Source organism: Hippichthys cyanospilos, chromosome 4 (assembly GCF_059441005.1).
Source record: "Hippichthys cyanospilos isolate Australia breed blue-spotted pipefish chromosome 4, RoL_Hcya_1.0, whole genome shotgun sequence".
Taxonomy (NCBI): Eukaryota; Metazoa; Chordata; class Actinopteri; order Syngnathiformes; family Syngnathidae; genus Hippichthys; species Hippichthys cyanospilos.
In genome coordinates, this window is record NC_142372.1 from 18895332 (window position 1) to 18905442 (window position 10111).

A 10111-nucleotide genomic window follows, 5' to 3' on the forward strand; every position below is an offset into this window, starting at 1 on the left:
TTCTTAAATACCTTTTCCACTCATATTTTGCAGATGCTTATCAGTTGGTGGACATACCTTGCATGAGTACTGCCGAAATACTTATTTTCGTTGTAGACTTATTTCATTAAGGTAAGGGGTGTTAATCAATTATGGTAAGTCATGTCAAACAAGTTCATAATTGTGCCACTCAGTCCATAAATTACTCTTTAGTTCAAATAATTATGATGACAGCAATATCTCAAGAGAAAAGGGACACTCAATGTTGCTTCATATTTTCTGGCATATTGATTGAACTGTAAATGTATTTATGATTTGACAGCTTAAACCCCTTCCTTTTAGCAACAGTGATGTACATGCTGACGGAATCGTCATGGACCATAATGTCGGTAGATGATGTGATCGGCACTGAAAGCATGACGAAGGTGGATTGGAGGAATATCACCGTATTTAAAAAAAAAAAAAAAAAAATCTGTAATTCCACACTGCAAAACATGATTATCGGGATTATTGTTGCATACTAGGAAGATTGATTTAGGGATAACAAAGTATTAAGCCATTTTTGTTGACTAACCAAACCAAAACTCTGCAACTCTGCAAGCACACAGTGGCTTTTAGCCTGCATGTCAGGTCGAATTTATGGCTCTACTCTCCGCCGCTCACACTTTCTACAGGTTTCACCTCCACACTCTTGATGTATCGTTTGCTTGCATTTGCTCGTGTCCTCTGCAAGCAGGAATGGTTTGATGTTTGCCAACTTCCAATGTGAATCAGCCGCTTATGCATGCTTATCACACTAGCTGCAGCACTTTGCTCTAGGCCTTCTTTTTCCTTTAATCCTTTCACCCAGACCATACTTTGTTTTCTTGCTTGCACTGACTTTGCTGATAGAAATGGTAAAGGAAAGAGCAGGACAGCGGAAGATGGAGAGAGAGAAGCTGTCAATGCATCCCCAGAATAACAGCGCACACCCACATTTATTTTTTAACGAATAAAAATGTATGCGGTTTGTAGTGGATCGTCTGGAACAACAACAAACAAAGCAAAAACAAACAAAACAAAACAGCTTTTGCTTCACACATACAGTTGCATTGAAGTCCCAAAACAAAGAACGCTCCTAAGCATTACTAGCACATCGAAAGATTGCTGGTCCAATAGAGAAGCCACGCAGTGCAATTGTGAGTCAAACATTTGTCCGAGCTTTGGAACGGGTGTGCTTTGCTTTAGATGGTAGCCTGGGTTCTTATCCTAGCAGTTAGCACATTCAAATGACATGGTGGCGATGTGTGTTTAATGGCTAGGTTTGACTGGACAGCGCAGGAGTGTTACCATATAATGGCATTGTTCTTTCGCATAATATGTGACACCCCTTAAACCCTAAAACCACAAACATTTTTGTACAGTCATCTTAAATGACTTCCTTTGAGTATGTATTAGATAACTCCACTGGCCTTTTTTTTTTCCTTTTCTCAGTTGTACTGCACCCACTTTATTTATTTATTTTTATTGTTGAACACTTAACTCCAGTTACACCACCAAGGTTTCCCGGATTGCTTTCCCCTTGCTGCTGAAAAAATTCTTAGAAGAATCACTGCTGTTTCTTATAACTATTGGAGTGCTCAAACCCATATAAAAAAAAAAAAAAATCCACCTCCAAATTACAATAATAACCAAATTAAATGTTTTTCTTTCTTTAAACTTTATCACATATTTCGGGTCAAAGACAGTAGAGATTTTCCCTCCCCAAAACAAACAAACAAAATAGTCGAGTGCGGGCGCTCGAATGTACATTGACTGCGTGGCAGCTGCAAGCGCCATCAACTGACACTTCAAAATGAACTATTAGCTCCATTAAAGTGTATTGCACAGTATGTGCTCTGAGAATCCTCTTCTCCACTCATTTAGCTTCCTTGGGCATGTGTGTCACTCTCCTCCCACCAATTACCCCCACACCCCTCCCCCTAAATGGAGCTCAGGGTTCTGTCATGCAAAATATTTTTGCCAAATCAAATTTGAATGGATCGGAGGGATGACAACCATTTGCGATGAATGGATTTGCAAGGGACTTAGTTTCTTCTTGGCAAGCATCCCTGCTTTAAGACACCACCAAAAGACAGAGAGGCTACACAGCCACCCATATCTCTGCTATCACTGCTGAAATATTGCATATTCCAACCATGTATTTCATGCATAACATGATTGGATACATTCGCTGGAGTTATTGGCAAGCTTGTTTTTAATCGGGTTACTTGTACATCTGTATCAACGGAATTGTGAGCCAAGTTGAGGTTGGATGATGCATTGTTTTATACATATTTTACCATCAAAGCGAGAGCCGTGTTTATTTGCGAACTGAGAGATCCTGCCTCGGATGGAATGAGCGCGTGCGATTAGTCCTTCATTTGAACTTTGCTGGTAAAAATAGAAAGTTAGAACGCCATCCGGCATCCTTCACAAATCAGCCAATGAGAGCCTGTTTTGTATAGCTTATGGTCATGCGTTGTTGAGGTTCTCCTGAGCTGACAGTCTCTTTAGTGTTCTCCTTCAGAACATGACAGCAATGTGTTAGCCAAACTAGGCTGTTTCATTTAGATGTCAAGAAGCATGCGGCTGCCCCATTGCTTTTGTGTTCATTCTGCTTGTGCCCACCGCATCTTTTGGGCTTTTGTTAACAAGGTACACCAGCGACATTTTTCGCTCCCCTCCACGGTTGAGTGCTCTGGGTACTCACCTCCCGAGCATGCGCACACAACACGCACTTGAGTACGTGTTTTTGCTGAAGCCGTGGCGTTACGGGTGAGTATGCTCGCACGTCGGTTGAATGGAGTCAGTGGGCCGACTCATTTGCGTCAACTATCTACCATTATGTTTATGTTTGTATTTCACTTTAGGTATTAGGCTTTAGTAGATAGTTTGCCATTTAAAACACACAAAGACACTTTTTGTCTTATAACCCAAACTGTCTGTATGACCTGACAATAGATAAAATGTTCTTTTGAAAAATTATCCCTCTGACCCATTTTATGCCTCTTATTTCATTTTAATCATTATTTTGAAATTTGTCTTGGTGCAACATGAAGAGCCAGTGCGAGGCTTGAGTGACAGGAGGCATGACTGAACAGTTTTTACAGTTGTGTTGTCTAAATGGCCTGCTTTTCTTAATGATGCAATGTTAATGGTTTAAACTAATGCGCTGTTTTGGGGGTCTCCTGTAAGCTGCTGGTTTTTGATGTACAGTATTGTGTCCACTGCTCACATTTTCCAATATACACTGCTTTCTTCATCTGACACACTTTGCTGAGATCTTCTGGTCAGACCAAAAGCTGTTCCTCATCCAGCTGAGGGACATAGTGCCTCACTTAGCAAGATCATGTTCCCTCACAAGCCTGGTTTACATAGACCCACGTCTTCCACATGGAATGAAATCTGGCAAATCCAGAATCACATTTTCATTTTGCCTATTCGAGCATCATGTAAACAGTTCAACCGGGATAGCCAAGCTAGATTATTTAATTTTCCACTTGCTTCATCTTGATGTTGTGGTAGAGACACATTAAAATGGCAGCATCTTATCAGAGCTAAACATATTGGTTTTATATGAAAAAAAAGAAGGAAAAGTCGAATGAACTGCATCTTTACAAATCACATGACCGAGAATGTAACTGACTGGAATAGATCAGGTCTTTGTAAACACAAGGAATGACAAAAGAATATTACCAGCAGTTGGTAACGAAGCATCGCAATCTCAAAATGGCCAGATGCAAGGAAATGCGGAGTTGAAGGCGTCTCATTGTTGGTGATTTTGCAACACTCTGTGTTGTGACTGGTTTTTTTGTGACTGGTTCCAAATCGGTCCTTATTCATAACATGCATAATTACATTGCTCAATACATGACATGTTGTTTCCATATTTGTTTGAGGCTCTGCTAAGGTTTTCACAAGAGTGGCACCTTTTCTCCTCACCTCTTCTCATTTTGCCTGTGCAACATGAAATTTGTACGTTTAGACATGCTACTTAAAGACGCAAAATCAATGAGTCATAAAAAAGTCACATCTCTGTATGTATATTCCACCCACAACATACAAAATTATCTACATGGGAAATAACCCATGTTTGGAACTGTTTGTGTGGTTAGTATTTCAGTTGTCACATCTGTTTGCATGAGTAATTTTCAATTTTTCAAACGTTCTGGGAACCTTTCAGTTAATCACATAGGTTGTCCTTTATGTCCCAGGTCTTCCCTTGGGCCTCCTCTTCGTTAAACATGCCAGGCAACACCTCTCCTGGGACAGATGGAAAATACTACACCTGACTTTTTTGGGCAAGAACGTGGCCTTGGTGGAAGTCCGGTCACTATAAAATAGTATCACGATAGTACTTTAGTTAACTGCCCAGTGATCGACCGGCAACCGGTCTTTCACCCAATGTTCACCCTGGAATATGCTCAAGTTCTCCGTGACACTGAAAAAGATAAACGACAGAGAAAATGAATAGACGAACTCTAAGCTACTTTGTAAATACCATACTTATTTTTTCTGTCGCGACAACATCTAAAAGAAGAAGTCTCATACCTAGTGGTGTTATGATTTTCCCAACAAGCTGATAAATGAGGTCACCAAAACTAAAAGTTTGCAACAACACAAGATTGGGCTGATTGCTGCAAACTCCTGGAAAACCTATGTAATAATTTAGACTTGCCAGCAGATGAGAGTTCTTACTGTGCTCTTAAGAAACTGCTACAGCACCTCATCCGTCATCTGTCATCGTATGTTCAGCCTATCTCTTGGGCCCAGCTGGAGAGCATCCTCTCTCTCTGAGCCTACGCCAATGCACACAGCCTCAAATGTGATGGATGAGGGAGTGTGCCTTCCTCTTTTTACAGAGCACGACTCCATTTACACCTACAATGTATCGGGGAACACTTGTCTAGCTCATGGGTCCCTGCGTCGTCCTTATCCTCACCACTTTCATGAACCAGTGAAGACAGATGTAGGGCATGCGTGGCCCTATTTTTCAACCCTCTTACGTGGCTTTAATCTTACACCGTGAATTTATACTCAGGGCCGTAACCCGAATCATTTCCGTTGGGTGGCCAGCGTGAGATGTCTCACAGGAGTGTCTACATGCATGTGCGCATGTGGAACCTTGCTCACATACCCAACACAAGCAGGAAAAAGTCCATCATCTTTATTCCCTTGACCCCATGAGTCTGTGATTGCAGCGTGGGTGAATGATGTTTATGTGGTAACTATTCGCGCGAGTCCACTTTACGTGAAACTTACAGATTTGGAACGGCAGTTCTAGCCGTGGGCCCCTGCGGAGTTGGCCTATTACTTAGGCAGATCGACTCAGAATAATCACTATGAACACACTGCAGCGACGCCAACTACTACAGACCTTCTGTGCACGCCTTTGATGTAGTACTCCTTTGTTCCATAGGCGGCGATAGTCACCGTTACACCGCATGGTGTACATTTCGCGCATTTCATTGTGGGGTGCCTGACGTAGTTATACGCAAATAAAAGGACCGCTTTCATTTTCACTCACAATGGATTTCCTCATGCTCTTCTGTCCAGGTAGCCATTACATCAAACTCCAAAGTTGGGATGTGAAAAAAAAGACAGAAATGATGCTGTGCTTGATGAAGGCACGCATTGTAAAGGTTTCAACTTTTGCCTTGATAGCGCTTTCTGCATTTGTCGCTTCCGGTTCTTGTCTCGTCTTGCGTGCTGATTTGCCAGCTAGACAGCCACTCAGTGATGATTGTTCCAATGGCGTCAAGCCAATTTAACATGCTGAAATGGATAGAAACCCTTTTTGACGCCCTGTGACAAACTCTGGGATTCCAACGGTGTTTCGCTGCACCAAGCTTAAGGGACATGATGAGTTCCGACCGCCGACGATGGCTTGATGTATGGAGGGTATTATGCAGGTGTGAATACCAGTATTGGACAAGTTACTTCAAAACTTCAATGCATTATTTGTGACGTATTACTGTCATTTCAAAGTCATTAGTTACATTACAATAACACTGTATTTGAAATGTAATGCATTGCTCTACTATTGCATTACTTTTACCGTACATTTGGATTTGCCATTCTAAATGTAGCTCATCGCGCTCATTACATATCCAGTGAAAGGTTGGCTTAAGCATGAAACCAGTACAAATCATTGAATCTGTATTGTAAATCTTTACAGACAAGACACAAAATATTTTTTTGTGTTTTAATCCCTTTATTACTTAGCTTTACAGCATAGTGATGCATTGTTTGTGCTGTAGGCAAAAACATGAATGCATTTTACAATTTCAATGTTAGTATTCAAATTTAAGTTCAGTTGGCTGTAGGTTAGGAACAGACGTTTCAAGTTTTGGTGGGGCTAAGGTTAGCAGCTAGCCTAGCTATTATTAAGAGCAATTGTACAGTGATAATTAGCGGTAGATTACCTTGCCATTATTGCTTAAACGGTTTCGAAATGCTTGTGTATCCACTGTGGAAAGCGGCAGCATATCTCCTAACGAATCTTCTAACCTCTTGAGGTGGAAAAGAAATTCCTTGGCGAGTGAGCGCAATCCTCCACGTGCTTTCCTTTTGCTAACATCACGTTATTATGGCACCGCTCGAAATGGTTGGTTAAAGTACCGGTCCTAGTTCGCAAAGTGGATAGCGCTTCAGATGTCGCCCACATTGTGCACCTACCAATTATATTCTTTTTCCATTTATCGTGGACGAATTGGAAGTAATGGGCGTATGTCCATCCTGTGTAGGTTATGTCCATTGTCCTGGTTTCTGCTGTTGCCGCATTAATCTCTGCTGCAGTACTTACAAATTTAAGTAAATGTTTTGCCCCAAACTTTTCTCCTCTGATCTTGCAGTGTTTTTGGCGAATTGGGGGGGGGGGGGGCTAAATAGGCTAATTTTCAGGCTAAATAGGCCTATGCATTGTGATGCATTGCGTCACTCACATTTGTAACAAGTACAATATTAAAAAAAAAAAATGTGTGTAATATATTACACTACCGCCTTACAGCAAAAAGTAATGCGTTACAGTAATTACATGACTTTTGTAATGCATTACTCCCTACACTGGTGAATACCCTCAATTAATACTGGTGGGGATCAAACAAGAGACCCAGTTTTTGGGGTGGTCTCGGTGTGCTTCTAAAACGCACTCGGTGCAGTTTGCTTAAAGGTCTAAGAGTCTAAACCACAACTGATCTGCACCAACTACAACAGTCCTTTTTTAGGCTTAAAAAGCCACTTCAGCCTTGCGTCGTGTGAAAAAAAAATAATCCACAGCGAATGTTATACATAAATTCATACCAGATCCTCTGTCTTCTGTTTAGCCATGCTGATTTAAGCACATTGCGGGTCGGGGAATGCAGAGCACATCGTCATTTTCTAGTTACTGCATGTATCTGCCCAGAGTGTTCAAAATTCAAACAGCGTGTCGCAAAAAAAAAAAAAAAAAAAAAAATATATATATATATATATATATATATATATATATATATATATATATATATATATATATATATATATATATATATACTCACAGGGTGCTATGATTAAAATTGTGAACTGTTGACCAATTTATGATGCCTGTGTTGAAATAGCAGCATGTTTAGGGTAATACTGACCCACATCAGTCTAAAGGTGATTCACAGAATTGTTTCGCTTGACTAACAAACAACAATCAAATGATATGTGTTTTCAGTCATGGCCAATCAAAACAGCCCCTTTTTATTCCCTTTATTTGTGCATTGAAGTGGGTACTTAGAAAACCATTTCCCCACCCCTGATCATTAACGACTCAATCTGTCTACTGCAACAGCAATGAATACTGTAATAATGGTGCGAATTGCAAAGTGTCACCGAGGTATGAGTTAATCGTTTGAAAATCAACGAAAAGGGGAAACTGGCTGCTAGAATTTCTGCTGATTTGAATTTTTATTGTTTGATAGTACCTACTAAAGGAGAGAATTCTTAGAGAATTTCACCTTTTATATATGTAACATTAGGTAAATCGATTGGTGCCATCATTTGAGAATGTAGATCTATTTAGCAAAACTGGCTGAAATAGCAGTACAAAAGTTCAGAAAATGACAACAAAGGAACTAGAAATGTAAACAAGAAAATAAAATAAAATGCTATGACTATGTTAATTTCTAAAAACTCATTTAAAAATATGCTACTGAGGGTTCTGAAAAATCAGTCAAGGAGATTGTTGCCTATCGTTTTAAAGACTATTTGAGAAGATTAGCGCAGAAAGAGTCCCCCCCCCCCCTTTTAAACCCCGTAACTCAGAATGAACAACAGCATCACCTTGTAGAGATCTGAGACAATGATTTTTAACAGATCTTTGTATGATCAGAGAGAAGATGTTAGACAGGAGCATGCCCAGAAGAGCTTTATAGATGAAAAGATACAGTGGTTTGGTGAGGGCCAGCCAGTGTTGATACTGTATATTATATACTACGGTGTTTTAAGGATTTAAAATTTTGTGATAAAACCAGGTGTGCTGGATATGCAAATCCTAACATCTGCAGACTATGGGCAGGGGCATTCACATAGACAAGGTCACCACTATCAATTACAGGTGAAAAGGTAGCAAGAACCGATATTTCCTAACCCTTTTTCAACACACAGAAGAGTGCATCAGTGAGTAATGAGCGGAGCTCACTAACTCTCAACTCTCGCCGCAGCATGGAGCGCTGATGCTACCCCTCCCCCCGCCCATCCTCACACTGCATTGCAACTGTTCTTAAAGGGCCAGCCTTTAGTCTGTTGTCACTCTGTTCAATCTGCCCACACCCCTCCACCACGCAAATATCCACACAGTGTAGAGTTCTTGCCCTTATAAACCACTTTCACACCGCAGGAACTCTTCTGCTGTACCCTTATAGCCTGAGTTCCCCTTTTTGTTCATACCCAAATCATTTTATGGGTCTGGAGGGTTTCCCTAAATGTCTACTAGGAACCTTCTAAACACCTAGTTGTGACTAGCCACCAACCCGGGTAGCTCGAGAGGGCGTGTTGTGTGGGGTGTTTTTTAGGTATTAGCAGCCGCCATTACCCTTCTTTTTCACTGTGGCCTGTTTAATATTTTGAAATAATGAGAGAAAACTCATAGATGGATGGGTGGTCTGGAACAGACTCTACTGAGTATTTATGGGGAAGCCTTTAGCGAGCGCTTTGGTGCCTCCTGACATGCCCTCCAAAACGCTAAGCCCAAAAAGAACACACACATCACGCAGCTAGTGCAGCGGGCCCGCGTCCGACTAGAGCAGACTTAAGTCAGGGATCAGAAATCCCGCCACAGCTGGCGCCCAGTCTGTGGCGTGCACTTCCCTAAAAGCTCTGCATCTCAAAGCGCATGTGGGGGGACATGGAAGCGCTCACTGGCGCCCGCCTCCGCTTTTGTGTCCTACGGCAATCTCTCCACGATGCAAGCAACCCCCCCCCCCCAAAAAAAAAAAAAAAAAAAAACATGGATCGAGCACAAGCTGCAGCGGGCCCACATCCGCGAATTGTTTACTCGCTCCGCCAGGTACTCGTAGCTTTTTTGATAGATTGCACATTTCAAGTAAGGTATATCAATTAATTAATACCAAGCCAACAGAGCTGCATATACATAAAGAAAAAGCTAATTAGGCTCCATTCTTGTGCAGTAGATTGCACCTTCTTTAGTTTATCATCCTGCTTGTCATTCACATTTTTAGTTAGCACCACTTGAAAGACATGAGGGGATGTGCAGTTTCTCCCGCCTCCTTCGAGTCATCAGCCCAGTTGGAATAAGCTACTGTGTCTGCTGTTCCTCAGTATGAACGCAAACTTGTGAGCCGCAAACAGGGAACTTTGGCCTTGAACCCCCCACAAATTCAGAGTTCCTGGATTGTTTGGTGTGAAAGACGATATATATATATATATATATATATATATATATATATATATATATATATATATATATATATATATATATATATATATATATATATATATATATATATATATCGTGCCACATGTAAAACAGTGGTGTTTTAGTTTTAAGCTCAAGTGCCTTCATTTGAACAGAATTGTGTTTTAGACTGTTTCAATCTCCATGTTAGGACTGAGCATGTGAATGTTGCAG